Source organism: Carya illinoinensis, chromosome 3, assembly GCF_018687715.1.
Source record: "Carya illinoinensis cultivar Pawnee chromosome 3, C.illinoinensisPawnee_v1, whole genome shotgun sequence".
Lineage (NCBI taxonomy): Eukaryota > Viridiplantae > Streptophyta > Magnoliopsida > Fagales > Juglandaceae > Carya > Carya illinoinensis.
This window is the reverse complement of record NC_056754.1, coordinates 23,882,089-23,902,320: the sequence shown is the minus strand read 5'-3', so window position 1 is coordinate 23,902,320 and position 20,232 is coordinate 23,882,089.

Sequence of the window (20,232 nt, the reverse complement as noted above, 5' to 3'; positions counted from 1 at the left end):
TAATTCATGTTTATCAGCGTTTTGGTCTTTGGTTGCATGTGTCTCACGAGCCCAAGCCGGGATGGGTTATTATCACGGTGGAGCTCCTCTGGTCACTCGGGAGCGAATAATACTGAGTGACATCCCCTGGGTTGTCGCAGGGCGACGACCGGATCGCACGATAGGGTGACGATGTCGTGTCGACTCCGTGGTCCTTCTAGTGGCGGGGACTAGAGGATGGCCCAGATGGTTCGCGCTCGTGTCGTGAGTCTGGGCATCACTCGTTTAGGTGCCACATGCGCAGTCGTTACCTGCGGTGTGGTACAGAGCCATGTATACGGATGATCCCTAGGGGAGATCATGGTGTATGCGTAATCGGAACTCCTCTGGTCACTCGGGAGTGGTTAATACTGAGTGACGTCCCCTGTGTTGTCGAGAGCGATGACGGGAGCGGGGCTAGGGGATGCTTGGCTACGAACGCGCAGGGCGCGGAACCGGGCATCGCCCTACTCACCGACTCCGTGGCCTTTCGCTGGTGAGGGCTAGAGGATGGCCCAGATGGTTCGCGCGTGTGACGTGAGTCTGGGCATCACTTGTTTAGGTGTCACACGCGTAGCCGTTCTCTACGGTGTGGCACTGAGCCAGGGTGTGCGGATGATCCCTAGGGGAGATCATGGTGCATACAGTGTGGGTGTGGTATGGTTTTCGGTTATGATCTATTTTCTGGGAAAATGGTGGTTTGGGCCATTATCGGGGATAATGGCGAGGTTTGACTTCTTGGATGTTTTGTGGGCCATATGGGTTTTGGCGTGCGTGGAAAAAATGTGGTTTTGCGGGGCATGTGTTTAGGTTGTTCTTGCATGCATGTTGTTTGAGCTATATGTGTTTTTATCTGGTAGTGTTTGGGTTATACTTACCTGCGGAACCATTTTTGGTTCCGTAGCTTTTGGTGCAGAGTTCGAGGAAGAGGAGGAGGAGGCTGAGCCCGAGGATGCGGCTCCGCCGGGTTGCTGATGCTGTGCTTTTTATCTGTTTTTAAACATGTATTTGTTTTTTTTTATATAATATTTTATTTATGTACGTTTTAAACAGCTTGTATTACGTTAAGAAAAATTCTGGTACTTAGTTATGACTTTCTTTATCCGCTGCGTGTTTCTCTGTACACATTTGTTGCCTGACACACACTCGGCACCCGTCGATGGGATGGTGACCCGGGTTGTCACCATCCGGACGTCTCAATTTCCCCGTGTTCGGGCGTGGGGATTTGGGGGCGTCACAGGTTAAAAAAGCAAAAAAAAGTTAAGCAAATGACACAAAAAATATTACAATTTACAATCTATGATTCCATGCATCTAAGCTTATAGCCATAGGGCCATAGGCCATAACCCACCTACTAATAAAGTGATATGACAAATTACAAATGACAAAATAATAACTAATACAAATAACAAATAACTAAGATCTAATCTCCAAACGACAAACACTTGATCTCGTTAAAGCTTTCATCACCAAACGAAATGCTGCTGCCATATAACTGCTGCAATAGACCAATAAATTAATGAAATGAAATGCCACATGTTTTGGGTAATGCTAAATAGGAACACAAAAGTTCAATGAGAGACAATACAAAAGTAAAACTAAATTGGACAAGTCACAATTCAAGAAAATAATCTAAAATTTTAAAGAAAACAATTCAAGTTCTCACCTCATGAATTTGCATTGGATGCATTGGATGTAGACATTATCTTTGACACCTCCATAGAATTTTCACCCTCGTGAGTAAGTGCTATACGATAAAAGAAAAAAAAATAATTTATATAAATTTACAAAACATATATAAGTCATAAACGTACTAGTAAGGAACGCCGAATCTTCTTCATCCAACCGTTCAAAAGCTTTTCAAAATTTTGAAACTCTCTCTAACATAAGATAGGTGAAGTTCCACCTAGTCAATACATCTAAGCAAATGCCACTTTTGCTTGTAATTTCTTCCAACTGTACACATTTCTTAAACGTACTTCACCTTTGAGGTAAGGACTTCATATATTTCACAACACCTCTCACCTTCGCAATAGACTTATCAAATTCTTTTAACCCCTCACGAATATGGGCACAACATTGAACATGCAAGAATTTATGTTCCAAAATAGTGTTCTTCCTATACTTGATTTTTCTTCAAATAAAAAACTGAACCATTATTAGAAATTGCATTATCAAGTATGATAGCAAGATATTTTGGTTGCCCCCAGTCATGCAAACATATCTCAATGGCCTTACCAAGTGTATCCCTCTTGTGATTCTCAACCAAACAAAAAGAAAGAATCATCTTGTGTAGATTCCAATTATCATCAATAAAGTGTGCAGTCAGACACATATAGTTGAGGTTTTGCACGGATACCCATGTATCCGTAGTGAGGGAAATTTGTTGCCCTTGAAGAGCACTTCTCAATTTATTTTTTTCCCTCGTATACACACTAAAGCAATCATTTGCAACCGTAATACGGGATGGAATTGTTACCCACTTAGGGCAAACAGGATATAAACTTCTTGAAACCCTCCCTTTCAACAAACCTAAAGGGTAACTCATCAATAATTATCATCTCTGCTAAGCCTTGTTCTGCAACCCTCAACACTAAAAGTTATTGACACAAGTTTCTCATTACCACTTCCTCCATCTGTCTTCCAAGCTAGAGTAGTTTGGGACTTATCTGTCCTATTAAAAGGACATTTCCTACATTATTTCTCAATGTAATACTTCATAGACTTTGTACCATTGGTCTTTGTATCACATGCATACGAATCAGTACAATAATTACATTTAGCCCTAGGTTTACTTGGATCACCGTTTGGTATTCTTGTAAAGTGATCTCAATATTAATGTTATAAGACCAACAACTATGTCTATCTCCTTTGAATTATATCACATAATCAACATGGAGAAGCACAAAAGAATATTCTAGAGAATCTAAATTATTCAAATAGAGCAATTATAAAAACTTGAGTTATTCCCCCTTTGGATGTGAATATTTTTACGAGATCTACCACCTCTGAAGGTAAGTAGGTAGCTCGATTGTAGGTACTTTTTAAATTGCATGCATTATTTTAATTAAATAACTTATATTTAGTAATCAAACACACAACTAAGATACTATAATACAATTATACAGTGATGAAATTAAGATAATTATTTTGAAAAAGATAGATGCCTGTTCGGTGCTACCATTAATTTCTAACCATGCCTAGAATCTTTTGTGATGGAAACTTCATTCACTAATGGGCGCTTCTAGCACATTTTGCCTTCAAATACTCGATGAATTGACAATGATATTTGAGGTCATTTGACCCAATTACTCAGTTTGGATACATGAGCCACATTGCATTGAAAGGGCACGAAATCATGGAACTCGAATCTCAATATTTTTTGGTAATGATATTTGATATTATTTCATCCAATTACAATTACTACTTTGGACGCATGTAGTTCCTCGTTATTAACTTATTATCGAACAACATTTCATCTTATTATCTAATGTTAAAAAAAAGGGCAAAAAAGAACCAAATAAAGTCTCAAAGAACTAAAGAAATCCTATATATTATATGTTCCCAAATTGAATTAGCACAGCATTTGAAAGCACAAACATTTAAAAAAAAAAAAAAACACGGAGACGTGAACAATATAATTCAACCCTATCATTCTTTATTTCTATATCTTCTAGGTACTTCTAAACCCTCACCATACAGAAACCAGAGCAAGATTGTTACAGAGTTGTGTCTATTTTGTTATTTGAAATAAGAAAAAAAAAATAGAACAGAACACATAGGTAAAATGAAGAAAAAACTTACAATCCTTCATCCCATTGATATGAGAAAAAGATGGAAAAAACTTACAAGAAAACAAATTAAACGTCCCTTTTAGTTTCTGATATAAACTAAATATTAAGTTTGAATTTGGATAAAATCTAGATAGGATTCTAAAGACTCAAAAGCTTGAGTTTCAAATCATATTTATTCATTCTAGCAAATAGATTACTGTAAATTTTAAAATCGAGCCATCTCAGATTCACCAATAAGTTAAGCCATCTCAGATTCACCACGAAATCACATAAATAACAGATTCATCAACAAGAAACCCAGTTTCACGAATCATAAATTCACAAGAAAAAATCGAAATGCCAGATTCACGAAATCACGAAATAAAATCAAAAAAATTACATACCAATAAAAATAGAAGCCTTGTGAACTACGAAGGAATTGAGGGGTGGCCCAACGAGTCTATGACAGAATGGGGTGGGGAAGGCCTTGCGAGGCTGCGATGGTTATATACTCACGTAATGGGGGGGCTAGGGTTTTTTCCTTTTCACTTTTCATGCAATGAGAGAGAGTCTGAGAGTTGAGAGGGGATGGGAGGGAATCGGGGGAGGGGTGGGTTGTATCAGAGGGAATTGTTGAAACAACGCCATTCGGATTAAAAACAATCCTAAATGGCACCGTTTCAACATGCGGGAAAGAGAAAAAATAAAATGAGTTGCATGAAACGACGCCCATTTCATGCAACTCAGTTATCATTTCCCTTCTCCCTGAACCTAAACAGCGTAGTTTAAGTCTAATTTTGCACCAGACGGTGCCATTTTTTCCCTTAGTAACTATGTATATTTTCATTTATTCTAAGTTTTTAGCACATAAATTAATAAAAAAAATTATTTTAATTAGTAAAATTAAAATTAAGTAAACTATACAATATAATTATTTAATTAACTCATTAAAAAAATATATAATTATAATTATATTGATGATGTTAATTGTTATTTTGTTACTAACTTAGAGTATATCAATGTATTATGATAGTTCTAACTTCTAGGTTAATGCATAATGAGGAATGAGCTATATGTTTACATTTTGTACATTTTGTATAGGAAGCAATAAGCATAAATAATTTAATTATCCATGCATGCTTTATATTTACTTGCAACTTAGGCCATATATGTAGATGTTAGTAATTAGTTAATGTCTTAATGAGGAATTGGCCAATTAGATCATACATGCTTTCTATTTACTTGCAAACTAGGTCATGCATTTTGTTATTTGTATATGAAGCAAGATGCATAAATAATTTAATTAAGAGCACATCCATAGGACCAAACATGCTTTAATTTACTTGCAACTTCGGTCATAGATGTAGAATTGTAGATGTTATCATGTTACTAATTAGTTAATGGAGAATTGGTATTTGCCATTAGGTTAGTTAATTTACAATTTACCAATTGCTTTATATTTACTTACAACTTAGGTAAATTACAAAAAATTAATCTATACACTTTAATTAGATATAGATGTAGAAGTTAGTAATTAGTTAATGGTGAATTGGTGATAAGTTAATTGATAATAATCTTATAATATACCTTAGTTAATTAATAAAATATTAATCTGTAATTATATATTTAAAATTTTAGATTGTAAATGGTAATAGCCTAAAAGGTTAGATGAAAATGACATATTAATTACATAAAATAAATATATAAAAAAATAAAAAAATTATTTTAGGAATTAATTCGGTCTTGTCTGATTCTGTCCAAGGAAGCCTGGACTATGGACCGGACTGAAAACCGAATTCCTCATTAATCTAGGATCAAAACCGAACCCCCTGCTTACTCAGTCCGGTCTGATCCGGACCGAACCAGTCAGTTTCTCTAGTCCAAACCGACCATTGTACAACACTAATAATAATAATAAATCGAAGAGCTCAAATTTGTGCTAGTGGTATGCAGCACCATCCAATCTATATATTTGAGACCTATACACAAAACTCACTTACCACGTATAAAAGACTAATCATTTCTGGGCACAACCGCAAAACCATTAGACATTAATATGCATATTTTAGTTTTTGTGCGATTTCTCCTGTTAGCAAATGAATCTCCCAACCATTTAATCCCCTGCCCCAAAATAAAACTTTAAAAAAAAAAAAAAAGGACAAAAACAACAAATATATAGGTAAGAATGACTAATACTATACACCACATTATTATCTTACTTTCATTATACTATATAAAATGTGGCATATTCTTAAATATGTCACATTTTACATAATGGGATGAAAATAAGAGGATAGAGTGGTGTATAAAATTTTCTATGTAGTACTGTGATACTAAACCAAATGCAGAGTTGCAGACTGACACATTCATCTCTGCATGAGTTTTTCCTTTTAATTTTTCTATCTTTTTTACCATTAGACATTAATTCGCGTATTTTTTTAAAAAAGAGTAAGAGTCTATTATTAAAAATTGAATTTTCTTTTATATAAATCTCATATTTATTTATTTTTTTCAAAAACATTGTACGATACTTACATATTCTATAATTATAAATATCATTTCTATTTATTTATTTACTAAAATTTAAAAAAGTCCAAGTAAGTTTTTGGATAGGATTATTAAATGAAAAATGATTGATTAAAATAAAAAATAAATTTTAATTAATTCTTCTAAGAAGTATACTAAATTGAATAATTTTATTTAAAAATATTTATCTGACATAATTTAATTTAAAACATAATTTTTTTTTAAGAGCGAAATGGCTTGGGATATACAAAGACGATATTATTTCTCGCTTCTCATATCCTCTCAGCGCGCGCACTTTCCCCTCTCACTCTATCTCTCTCTTTCTCTGCCTCAAGTATTTTCTATACAATATTTTCTTTCCATTCACTTTCGCTAATTATTTCTTTTATGTATTAGTACCCTATGCGGCTGATGGTAACTTGATTTCTGCTTGTGAAAGGAACGGGCCCCTGCGCCCAGCGGCCCAGCCTAGGACCTCCAAGTGACCCAAAACCAAGTTGGTTGTAGAGCAAGCTCAGGCCCATCCCAACGGATCCCTCTGCCCCAAGGAAGGGGCCCCTAAGTTATAGGCCTTGGTCAGCCAAGAAGCCCATCACAAACCCGGCCCTCCTCAAGGCCAAAATAAGGTTTGGGGCCTCGATTGGGTCACTTCAAGCAAGAAAGGAAGTTAGACCTACCCAAGCATGAGCAGCTAGAAGCACATCAAATTTATGACCTGCACAGTCATGGGTTGCCAGAGGCACGTTGCATTTATGACCTATCCAGTCGCAGGAGGCCAAGGACACATCGCATTTATTACATGACAAAATATACACGCATGAGACCACATTATGGCAGAGAATTAACAGATCAAGGATGAGACACTTCTGACCCAGACATACCTTGGAGTCCCATGCTTCCCTTCAAAGATGGGGTCCAGGTCATGTATAAATACCCCAACCCCTTCCACGTAAAATGATTGGATACTCTTTACATATACAAGAATCCTCAACTGACTTAGGTATCGAATGACTCACGAACTCAACCTGAGTCCATTCTTTATTTGTCTTGCAGGTTCTACAAAGTGGGCCTATGCCACCACCCAGGCTGCGAAACACGACATCAATAGTGGCACCATTTGTGGGATTTCTTTCTTTTCCCTAACAGCATGTACTTTGCATGCCGATAGCGACGTTGTCCCAAATTGCATATAGGAGCGCCGTGATGGAATCAAGGCTAGCAGAAATGGAAGAGATGATAAAGAAGCTTACTGAGGAAATGGGGGAGCTGCACAGAGAAAACACTGCACTGCGGCAAACCAATGAAGAGTTGGGAGGGGGAGACGAGCCTAGCGGCAACAAGCATCAAGTCACAGCGTGACCAAGTGAGTGCAGCAGCAGATGAAGAAAGACGATAGATGCACTTAGAATTATGAGAACTGAGAGATAAGTATGGTAAGATAGCCAAGCGAGTCAAAACGCCCTCAATTGTTGATCAGCTGCTAGGCAGCACGGACTTGCCTTATAGTACAGGGGTCATGGCGATTCCCCTACAACCAAAATTCAAGGTTCCCCATATGGAGTTGTACGATAGAACCAAGGACCCCCTAGAGCACTTGGATACGTTTAAGGTCCACATGATGCTACATAGCTTCCCAAGGGAGGTAGCCTGTCGAGCCTTCTCGTTGACGCTAAAGAGCAGGGATCCAAACCAGGCCCAAGCCTAGTTCCCTACCGTCGGGGTTGGTAGGGAGCTTCAATAAACTAGCACGCTTGTTCATGACTCAGTTCCTAGCAAGCATAACTTTTGACAGTCAAACAGCATGACAATGAAAGCCTGAAGTCTTACCTCGCTCGCTTCAATCGAGAGCAAATGACTACTGAAATTCAAGACGAGAAGATCACTTTGGTGGCTCTCCTGGGCAAAATCTGGCCTAGGAACCCCTTCATGGTGGAGATAGCTCGACAAACCCCAATCACCCTAAGGGAATTATGGACTCAGCAGATGGGTTCATCAATGCAAAGGATAAGTTGGAGGCACTAACGGCCTCACGTCAGTCTGAAATGGAGCAGGCAGAACTTAGGGTGGTCGAGCTAAAGGATAGTCGTGGGCGAGACAGGGGAAAGAAAGGAGCTGTAGAGCCGGGAAAGAAGGAAAAAGCCTCAGGGTGGCCACGGGGCATCCCCCGAGCACACTCTAATATGGCGGTGGAAGGAGAGAAGGAGGTGAATCCACGAAGAGACTCAGGGCGAGAAGTAAAGGTACACCCTTACTGCAGTTACCATATGACCAACTGGCATAGCACCGAGGATTGTTACACCCTGAAGAGAAGGAGGAAGGTGGAAATGCAGAACCAAGGGCGTCGCTCCGAAGACAGATGAGAACAGTATCGGGATGACAGATGAAGGGTGCCAATGGGGGACCTGGTGACCAACCAAGAGGCCTGGAGGAGCCCTAAAAGGATCGAAAGACCAATTGGGGAGATCCACACAATCGTTAGCTGAAACGCAGGAGGAGGATCCACCTCTTCCACTTGAAGGGCACACCCTCACTGGGCGCAGTACGAAGAGGTTTTTACGATGGGCTGGATCATACACAGGGCCCCGAGGTCAGCCAAATGAGTCACCATAAGCTTCAGTGAGAAGGATGAAAAGGGGATTCTTCACATGCATGACGATGCGTTGGTGGTAATCATACAGGTAGCAAACTTCACCCTTCGGCGAATCCTGGTGGATAATGGAAGCTCACAGACAGATTAAGGCCTTGCTCCAGTACTACTAAAAGTTTTCACAGGTGATGTAGTCCAACCGATAAGGGTCATTACTTTGTTGGCCTCGGCTGGGAAGGCCCTAAGGACGGCGGCAACCATGGCGGACTTCGTGGTGGTCAAAGCTCGGTCGTCCTCGTCTTCGTGGGATGAGGAGGCCTTGTGCCAATCCAATCTAAATGAACCTTTGGAGCTCATCTCGATCAACGCCCAAAGGCCAGAGCAGACCATCAAGATATGAACTAGGCTAAGCCCCATGTTAAGGCAACTGCTGAAGTGCCTCCTCATCGAGCACCAAGTCGTCTTCACCTGGAGTCACGAAGATATGCTAGGAATAGAAAACTCAATCATTGAGCATCAGCCATGCGTCGACCCTACAGCTCGAAAAGTTAAGTAGAAACGACAAAGTTTCAGTGCCGAGAAATATGCAACCATCATAGAGGAGGTGGATCGACTCCTTGCGGCAAGATTCATCTGTGAGGTGCATTACCCGGAATGGCTTTCTAACTTGGTTCTAGTAAAGAAAGCCAACAGGAAGTGGCAGATGTGTGTCGATTTCACTGACCTAAACAAAGCATGCCCAATTGATAGCTTCCCTTTGCCTCACATCGATTTAATTGTGGATTCAAAGATAGGAAGCCCCCTCCTAAGCTTCATGGATACTTACTCTAGATACAACCAGAACAAGATGAGCTTGGACGATGAAGAGAAGAAGGCGTTCATCACGAATTGGTGGTTGTACTACTACAAAGATATGTCGTTTGGTTTAAAGAATGCCAATGCCACCTATCAGAGCTGGTCAATCAAATGTTTAAACAACAGATTGGTCAGAATATGGAGGTGTACATGGATGACTTGCTGGTAAAAAGAAAGAAGGTAGAGTCACACTTGGCGGACCTACGCGAGGCCTTCTCAGTCCTCCGGTGGTACCAAATGAAACTCAATTCGGCGAAATGTGCATTTAGGGTGGAGTTCAAGAAGTTCTTTGGATTCATGGTCTCGGAGAGAGATATCGAGGCTAACCCTGAAAGGGTCGAGGCTATAATAGGGATGCAATGTCCCCACAACCTCCACGAAGTCCAAAGGCTGGCCGGTAAAGTGGTAGCCCTTAATCGCTTCATTGCTCAGTTGACTGACAAGTGCCTACCTTTCTTCAAAGTTTTGAGAAAAGCTCAAGAGTGGGACGCGGGATGCGAAGAGGCCTTCTTTGACCTAAAGCAATACCTGACTCACCCCCCTCTTCTCAGCCAAACGAGACCAGGAGCAGATCTAATCATATACTTTGCTATATCCCTGCATGCAATCTTAGTAATGCTAGTCCACAACACAGAAGAAGGATAGAGGCTAGTCTACTACATGAGTCGGGCTCTCTGGGGAGCCAAGGCCCGATATCCATGAATGAAGATGTTAGTGTTTGCACTAGTGGTTGTGGCAAGAAGGCTGAGGCCCTACTTCCAAGCTCACCCAATGAAGGTTTCGATAGACTTACCCCTCAAGAAGATCCTCCAGACACCTCTGAACAGCTTGCTAACTGGGCAATTAAACTTAGCGAGTTCAACATTGAGTATCACCCTCGTACTGCGATTAAAGACCAGGCATGGGTAGACTTCATCGCAAAGTTCACCAATTTCTCAGAAAAGACCCTTACGACACCCCTGGAAAAGCACTGGTAGGTCTATGTCGATTGCTCGTCCTGCTAGGTTGGCAGTGGTGTAAGGGTCCACATTATAACAGAGTAAGGGGAGGAATATAGCTACGTGGCCAGACTTGCCTTCAAGGTGACTAACAATGAAGTTGAGTATGAGACGCTCCTGGCAGGAATGACAGTGGCACAATTGCTAGGGCAGAGGAGATGGATGTGAAAGTTGATTCCCAAGTAATTGTCAACTAGATCCTCGGGCGGTTTGCAGCAACGTGGGATAGGCTGAAGAAATACCTTCAACTTGTCTACAACAAGTGCGACGGCTTTCGTTACTTCCTAATCCAACAAGTCCCAAGAGTGAAAAACGAAGAGGCAGATCGACTAGCAAGGGTTGCATCAGGGCAAGAGGAACCCTACTCCCAAAACAAACCATTTCCAAGACGATTGACACCCTGTCAATCGGAATGGAACAACTCGCCTTCGTCTGGAGTCCCTCAAATGGGTAGCAGACATCAGAGATTTATTGCGGGAGGGCAAGCTGCCTGGCGACTTGGAAGATGAGCAGAAAGTCAGGACTATGGCGGCCCAGTTTATCATGATTGAAGGGGTCCTCTACAAGAGGGGTTTCTCCAAGATAGGGGTATTCATCTGGACCGGATTTTTTTTCCGATCCGGATCCGAAGCCCGGAAACTGGGTGAATCCGAGCGGTTAAGAAATAATTCTTATCCGCCTAGACCCGGTTACGGATCCGATTTTATAATTGGATATCCGTAACCAGTTTTAATTTTAAAAACAAAACAACACACCCTTACAGAAGACAGAGACCTCGACGATCCTCTCCCCCACCCCCTAGCGAAACCCTAACTCTTGCTCACATGGATCCGTCGCCACCGATGACTGGGCCTTCGGTGACTATAGTGGCCCCCATCCGGTAATTTCTTTCTTCTTCCAAGTTTTTCTCATTACTTGGTATTCTCTCTCTCTCTCTCTCTCTCTCTCTCTCTCTCTCTCTCTCTCTCTCTCTCTCTCTCTCTCTCTCTCTCTCTCTCTCTCTCTCTCTCTCTGTTTGTATATCAGTTTCTTCTCCCAAGTTTTTCTCGTTACTTGCTTACGGATAGTTTCTGGTTACTCGTTGGCCGTTGCTACCTTTAGCTAGATATGAGTTTGTGTTTATAGATCTGCGTTTGTGTGTAGATCTGAGTTTTGGTGTTTGAATATAACTTTCCTCTCTCATTGGCTGTTGCCCACTTTAGCTAGATCTGAGTTTGTATTTATAGATTTGAGTTTCTATATGTAGATCTATAATAAGTAAAGGATTTCTGCAGTTATGGCTACGGGTTTTTGCTAAGGATGTGAGTTTTTGCTCTATTAATTTCTCTAGATGCTGTGATTGTGTTTATTAAACTTTTTTTTTTCTTTTCTTTATGGTTTAGAGCTGGGTTTGGTTTTTTTTTTTTCCTAATCTCTAGTCTATTTTTTGATTTTTTTTCTTGCTATTAATTTATCTGGATGTTGTATGTTGAGAATCTGAAGTTCTCTATTTCTCCACTGCGTTCATTAAAATTTTTTTTCCTTGCCTTTGGTTTGGATCTGAGTTTGGAGAAATATGATAAAAAAACCCAGCACGTACTCCATTTTTTTTCCCAGGTTTATATTGGTTGGGATCTGGGTTCGCACTGTATTTAATTTGAAACTAGTTCATAATGCAAATATGGATATAAGGTATAAAAGTTTTCTTGATGAATGGGAATCAGACCCAAGGGTCAATGCAGGAATGGATATTAAAGTGGTCATTGCAGAGATTCTAAAGGACAAAAACACACCTCTTGTCCAAAAGTTTTTTTTTTTTATAATGCTTGATATGTGCTGCAAGCATCTTGTTCCTGTATACTTATTGATTGTGATTGGTCTGCATTATTTGCGCTATTTATATCCCATTGGTTTTTTTCCTTCTTATGTTGCATTGTGATATAAGCATGACATACTTCTTTAATCAGTTGTTTGGCTGCTGTATGCTAGTCCGTTGACAATACATATCTAAGTTTATTTGCAGGTGGTGATATCAAGCAGATCTCAACCAAAAACCATCTATCAGATGTGATTGAGGTCTTGTTGTTCCCTTTTGATAAAGAAAATTATATACTTCGTTTCTCCTTGTGAACCCCCAAGAGTAAAAACAAACTTAATTTGCTCAATTCTTTAAACCCCCCACTTCAATTTTGTTTCTTATATATCTATTTGTACTAGACAATATTATTCTAGGTTGATCCATCACAACTTCTCTTTTTTACTTTCAATATGAACCCTCTACATTGGGGGCCTTCTCTTTTACCTGATGTAAGATTTGAGTAATTCATTTGTGCCCTCGCTCAAAAGCTTTTTATCTCCATTTATTTCTTTTGGACTAAACTTATTCTGGGAAATGTTATAGGATCTTGCATCAGGTCCAGCTTTTGATCACTTGGAAAATGCTCTACATAAGTTTGATGATGGGCCATTTTTCTTTAGGCAATCCAGTTTGGTAAGTTGATTTCTCAACTATGTTACTTTAATTTTTATTATTTTTTTGTAATAAAAATTGTAGCCTATTTAATATATAATATGTTGTCTATTTTATAATGGCTACAGTTTATGGCTTGCTAATTGGAACAATACCCTATCATCTGGAGCTACTCATGCTGGTGAGTTTGCATCTTGATCTATTTTGCATAATTTGGTTTCAATGGGTTGTACTGTTGCTGATGAATTAGATCAAATATGAGATTATAAAGAAATTGTAAATTATCTTTAAAAATATGATCAAATATAAATTAGATCAAATATTTAATGATGCAGTTAACCAGTTTGAATGTCACCCTTATTTAGGGGTGGCAATATGCCACACGACCTGTTAACCCAACACGAACACGACACGATAATAGCGGGTTGATAACGGGTTAACCCGTTAAGACACGATTGCTTAACGGGTTGATAACGGGTTAACCCGTTTTGACCCGTTATAACCCGTTATGACACGTTAAGAAAGTTAAAATTACAATTATACCCTTATATCTAAAAATAAAATTGTTAGAATTTCAATTTCGATATTTTTATTATTTGGATTGTAGTTTTGGACTTATAATTAGTTTTATAATTTTTATAAATATTGTAATTTTAACATTTATATAAAATTATGCTAAATTTAATCAGGTTAAACAGGTTAATTTCAGGCCTATTCAACCTATTTATATAAATAGTTTAAAATGAGTTGTATTGTGTCGTATTAACCTATTTCGTAATATTTTTTTAATTTATTTGTTTACTTATAAAAAAACATATTTCGTAATATTTATTAATGGGTCAAAACGGGTTGACACGACACGACCCGTTATGTTAATGGGTCGTGTTAGGGTTTGAGATTTTGACACGATAAGCTTAACGGGTCGGGTTAGGGTTGACCTATATGACCCGTTAACACGATTTGACACGACACGAACACGACCCGTTAACACGATTTGACACCCCTACCCTTATTTTCAGCGTGATTCTTTAGTCAAATTCTGTCAAAAGCATGGGATTTGTGCTACAGCACACACTCCTCTTGGAGGTTCTGTTGCCAACACTGAATTGTTTGGTTTAGTTTCTTGTTTGGTTAAAGCCCTTGACAAGAATGGTGCAAGATGCTAATTAATGCTTGATTACTTGATGCAGATGTATTGCAGCAATTGATGGAGCTTTTCTCAAAATCAATCTCAGGATTGTAATTTTCCACCTTAGTCAAGGTGGAAGACCCTTTGTAACTGATGTTGTTGTAATTGATAGTAATTGATTATTTATTTTGTTCTTTGTAAATTTATATTTTGCATTGTGACGTAACAACAATATTATCTAGTTTGTATTTTTATTTATTTTGTTCTTCAATTTATTTTTTTATAAAATTCTTTTAAAGTGTTTTAATTATTTTTTAAAAAACTTCTAGGCAATTTAAGTATGAGATTAGATTTTTTTTAAAAAAATGAGCTATAATTTCTTTTTAAACTTATAAAGATATTTTTAGAATTTTTTTATTTTACAAAACCTGAATTCAATCCGGGTATAACCTGGATATCCAGGATTTAAGCCCAAAAAACCAAAAAAATCTGAATATCTGGTTACAATTCGGATATCCGGATTGAATCCGGTTATCCACTCGGATTGAGTCCAGATTCAATCCAGGTGGATAACCGCCCGAGTTTGAAAATCCGGATCCGGATCTGGTTTTGACTGGATACCCGGATCCAAATCCGGATGCACACCCCTACTCCGAGACCCTTCTCCGGTGCTGTCGTTAGAAGAGGCGCAGTATGTACTGGTAGAAGTTCATGAGGGTATGTGTGGAAGCCATACGGGAAGCAAGGCACTGGCTGCAAAGGTGACCTAAGTCGGGTACTACTCGCCCCATCCACTCAGAGATGCACAAGACTTTACCAAAAAATGCCCTAAGTGCCAGGAACATGGATCGGTGCTGCACTGCCCCCTAGAGGAATTAACATCAATAATGGCCTCGTGGCACTTCGCACAATGGGGCCTCAACCTGATCGGCCCATTCCCAATAGCCAGAGGGGTGGCCAAGTTCATGGTAGTGGCAGTCGACTACTTTACGAAGTGGGTTGAAGTTAAGGCCCTGGCAAGCATCACCTCGCGAACCATCAAGAAGTTCCTCTGGAGGTTGATAGTTTGCAGATTTGGCATACCTCATGCCTTCGTCTCGAACAACAGGAAGCAATTCGACTACCAACACTACAAGGACTGGTGCGTAGAGCTCAGAATCAAAGTGAAGTACTCATCGTCGGGACACTCGCAAGCCAACGGTCAGGCCGAAGCTACCAACAAGACCCTCCTCTTTACTCTCAAGAAAAAGTTGGGGATGCATAAAGGAGCATGGGCAGACGATCTACCGAGCATTTTGTGGGCGTATCGAACCACCGTTTGGACCCCCACTAGGTAAACGCCTTTTTCTCTCACCTACAGGAGCGAAGCAATAATCCCTATTGAGGTCGAGATGCCCACGTTCCATATGCAACACTTCAACCCCACCATTAGTGGTAAGAGGCAGGCAAAAGACCTGTACCTCCTAGAAGAAAGAAGGGATGTAGCTCCCGTACACACTAAAAGTAACAAAAGGAAGGAAGAACAGTATTTCAACAAACAAGTGAAGCCACGGTCCTTCAAAGTAGGGGATCTGGTGCTGAAGTAGACAGGAGTCACGAACTAGAAGGTGGGTAAGCTTGGACCTCGGTGGGAAGGCCTGTATGTGGTAGCTGCAAGCAACAGGCCTGGCTCATATCACCTTAAAACCAGTGAGGGCTTCGAGCTTCCCCATCCCTGGAACATTGAACACTTGAAGAAATATTTTGTATAGGAACAGGGATTAGCAACTTGTATGCAAAAGTAAACTTTATGAATGAAATCGTATTGATGTTTTCCCCAAACTTCTGTGCTATCTAAAGTCTAGAACAAAATCGAGTCCTCACAACCAGTTGCGTGGTAAGGCCAAGTCTCTGAGATGGGCCAACCCCTGTCCAACAAAGTCGAGCTCTAAGACTCACCAAGTCCCTCAACTCGCAACCAACTGTAGGATCAGGATAAATCTTTGCAACTCGTCGATCCCCATCCAACAAAGTCGAGTCCCTCGACTCGCAACCAACTACGAGGTAAGGATAAGTCTCCACGACTCGCCGATCCCATTCAACAAAGTCGAGTCCCTAGACTCACAACTAGCTACGGGCTAAGGACAAGTCTCCTCGACTCGCCGACCCCCATCCAACAAAGTAAAGTCCCTCAACTCGCAACCGATGGTGGGGTAAGGCCAGGTCGTCGAGACGGGTCGACTCTTATCCAACAAAATAGTCCCTTAACTCGGTGAGTCCCTGAGACTAGTCAACCCCCTCCCAACAAAATCTATGCCGAGTCCCTGGACTTGCAACATTGAACGAGTCCCCAAACTCAATGGGCTGAGGTCACCTCTTCAAGAACGGCTGAATCCTGTCCAATCGAGATTCCAGGTCGAGCCAATCAGACAGATGTGTGCGAACGTACCTCTTACTTCTAAAGATGAAAAGTAAAGTGAACGAGACACTGCTATACAAGTAAGGATTTTCATTAATAAGAGCACACAACACACCATTTACACAAAAAGGAGAGAAAAACAAGGAGACTGGCAAGAAAAGAAATAAGAGGGATCGAGCCCGTCAAGGAAGGGGTGGGGCCAAGCTACTGAAAGGAAAAGGAGGATACCCCAGTCTTCCAACGTTCTTGCAGTAAGCCCAAGTCTCAAGATTCGGCTTGAGCGACTACAAGTCTAGCTTGTGCAAGTCCTCGTCGAGGTACTCCAGCATATGCTTCCTTAATCGCTCGAGGCCTTCCTGATAGCCGAACGACCAGTCCATGTTTCGGATGGCATTATAGTTCTAGATACGAGCCCTTATCTCTACTACATTATGGCGCACGCTCTCCAGGTTGGACTTTAGCCCCTTGATGGATAGGTCCTGTGACAAGAGGGTCTCGGGGTCTCGTTCTTTTCGGGCACCTCCTACTTCAGTCTCCAGACCTCCCCCTCAGCTTTCAAGCCTCCCCCTCAAGGCTTGAACCTATCCTAGGCTCCCAAAACTCAAGGACAACAGCCACGAATGCTACCTCCGAGCCTTGGCATGATCCCGGCGGAGCTACCTCAATGTGGCTTGGTCCCAGGCCCATCCGAGCTCTTGGATGGCCAGCTTCTGCACAACCACATTGCACTCTTCCACCAACCGCCTATTGTGGTTGGCCAGTTGAGACACATTGTCCATGGCAATGTCGAGCGCCTACCTCAAGTTCGCCTAGTGGCCTTCCCATCCAGCTGTTCGACATACTACCACATCTCGTCGATCTCCTGGAGCCACTCCTGGCGATTGGTCTCAAGCTTTTCATTTCTCCGTGCCATCTGTCAGAGTTTGAAGTTCTTAAGGCAAACCAGGAAGGCCAATTAGCAGTTGGCCTCGAATAGCTTCCTGACCTCTTCGCCAACCATAGCGGCAATTTGGTCGATGCCTTGCAAAGCATTGACAGCACAAGTAATTAAAACAGAAAACACCTAAGGATCCAGCTCGCGGTAAGGGAGGATTGAACTAGATTGTACCTGAGCAAAGGCAGGTCACAGCCTCCGGGCTGTCCATTCATTGGCAGCAACAAGAGCCCTTTCAAGCTCTCACTCCGTGCTCTGGCTGCCCCAGTCTCAACTCTAGCTAGGGGCCAGGAGTGACCACGATGACCTTCTAGCTCCGATTCCTTGAGATGGTTATCGTCTCTCAACTCGACGATGGGGGTGAGGAGATCGAGGGCTCTTTGTCACGGCGAGATCCAGACATAGAAGAGAAGCTGGGGGAGCTCCTCAACGCACCCTCCTCCCTTCCTTTGGATGACTGTTCCCTGTCGTCATCCACCTCCCCATCTTCTTCTCCTTCTCTCTCTTCTTCTTCTTCTCCCCCTCTCTCTTATTCTTCTTCCTCTTCCCGTCTCGTCACGTTGACCGCCTTTCTGCCAGAATCAGACAACCCTCGTGCCGCCCCAAGCTTTCACGGGCTAGCTCCTTCCTTAGGCTATCCTTGAAAGACACAAACCTCCCCGTCTCACCCAAGACATACAAGGGGAAATGTACAAAAGATTCGAGGAAGGCAGCCTAGAAGACTGAATCATCCTCTTCTTCTAGGATGGGAAGCAGCGGCTCAACAGGGGCTGAGCGAGGGCCCGTGGAAGAGGAGGGGCTGACAACGTCACTTAGTCCAGCAGGATATGATGTCATCCTCCCCCAGGTAGGGGCAGGAGGAACCCTAACAGGAGAGGGTTAGACTCGTTCTCCACCCTCGTGAGAATGTTCTCAGGAGCCAGCCCCACTTGAAGGCCTGAGAAAGTATTCATGGCAAGCTTTTAACCACCTGACCTCTTGCTGGGAAGGTTCGGTTGCCCTCTTTTGCCCCTGGGGGGAAGATCCCCAGGTGGTGTGGGGTAAACCGCTTAGCGATCAGTAGTACTCCAATACATAGGGGTCGGAGAGGGCAATGTTGGTGTTCGACTCGTACTCATGCCTCTAAGCCCATTTGGTCACTTTCTCGACACGAGCCTCCTCCTTAGGAGTCAGCCAAATCTACATGCTTTGTGCAGAGGGGAAGAGCCCCTAGTTGACCTAGATGGGAAACTCCCCCTGAGTTTGTTCTTCTTCGGGGAACTCCCAACTCGAACCAAAAACAAAGAAAAACCTCTTCGTGTGGTCATTGATGCTCGAGTAGTGGGACTCCAATGTTGCGATCCTCTGACCTAGGACCCTAGCCTGGAACCCGTACAGACTGCCCGAAGGATGTTTGATCCGGTATACCGACAGAAACTCCCGAGCCGCCAAGTCAGGATACACCTCCCCGGCCTGAGAGAGGGCCTTCCTGGCAATGATGCAGCTTGACATCAACAATCTCTAGCCGTTAGGATGACCTGGGTAGGAGCCAACCCCAGGTAGTGGAGGACCTCCCGGACAAGGCGGCAGAATGGGAGGTTAACTCCACAAGTGAACATCTTGGGGTAGAAGGCGACCTAAGACGCTAGTCCCGAAGAGAACATGATATGTTCTAGTGGCCAGGGAACCTTCAAAACGACTGATTGGGGAATGCTGAACTGCGTTTGATAAGCTTGAAGATCCCCTCTGGTTACCACAGAGATCCAACTTTGACCATCGTAAGAAGGGCTGGGGATATCGGTGGAGGATTGCGAAGCCATGGAGGCAAAGGAAGAGAGAGGGGCTAGATGCGAAAGGGCAAGGAAGAAACTTCGTGGGACTAAGGAAGGGAGTATTTTGGAAAGGAGAGTTGTAGAAATGTTGAGAGGGAGGCGAACCAAGGGTTTAAATAGCCAAGGGAGACAGAACAGGGCACGAGAAACAAAGCGGCACCAACTTGGCTGGCATTAATGAAGAGATGTGCAAGTCCCTAACCAGCATAGGTAACAGGAGAAGAGTCAGGCGCGTGGGAGACAGGGCCCAGTCAAGTCTTGAGAAGACCAGCGGACAGGCAACCCAACAGTCTCATCAATTGTTATTAGGAATGGGACGGGCAGGAAAAGAGGAGACGCACTCCCAGTGGGGGACAGGTGGCACAAAAGCCAAACCGATAAAAGGGCCTTTAAAGAAAATAAAAGGAGTTTGGGGAGGTGAAGGGACGGAAGCGTGGTGCCATAGGCCTATCAGAACTATCACTACCAGAGGAAGGGAAATTGAATGGTTAACTGGCAATCGAAAGAGCCAAAAGCCCACAGGGCACATCCCTTGGACTGACCGAAACGATTGAAAAATCGGAGAAGACATCTCACTTGAAAATCCCACCTCTTAGCCATGGTGAGATTTCGCTGGGTAATGAGAGAGGAGCAAGCCCGTAGCCCAATGGCCCAACCCAGGACCTCCAAGCAACCTAGAACCAAGTTGGTCGAAAAGCAAGCTCTGGTCCATCCCAACGGATCCCTCTACCCCACGAAAGGAGCCCCCAGGTTA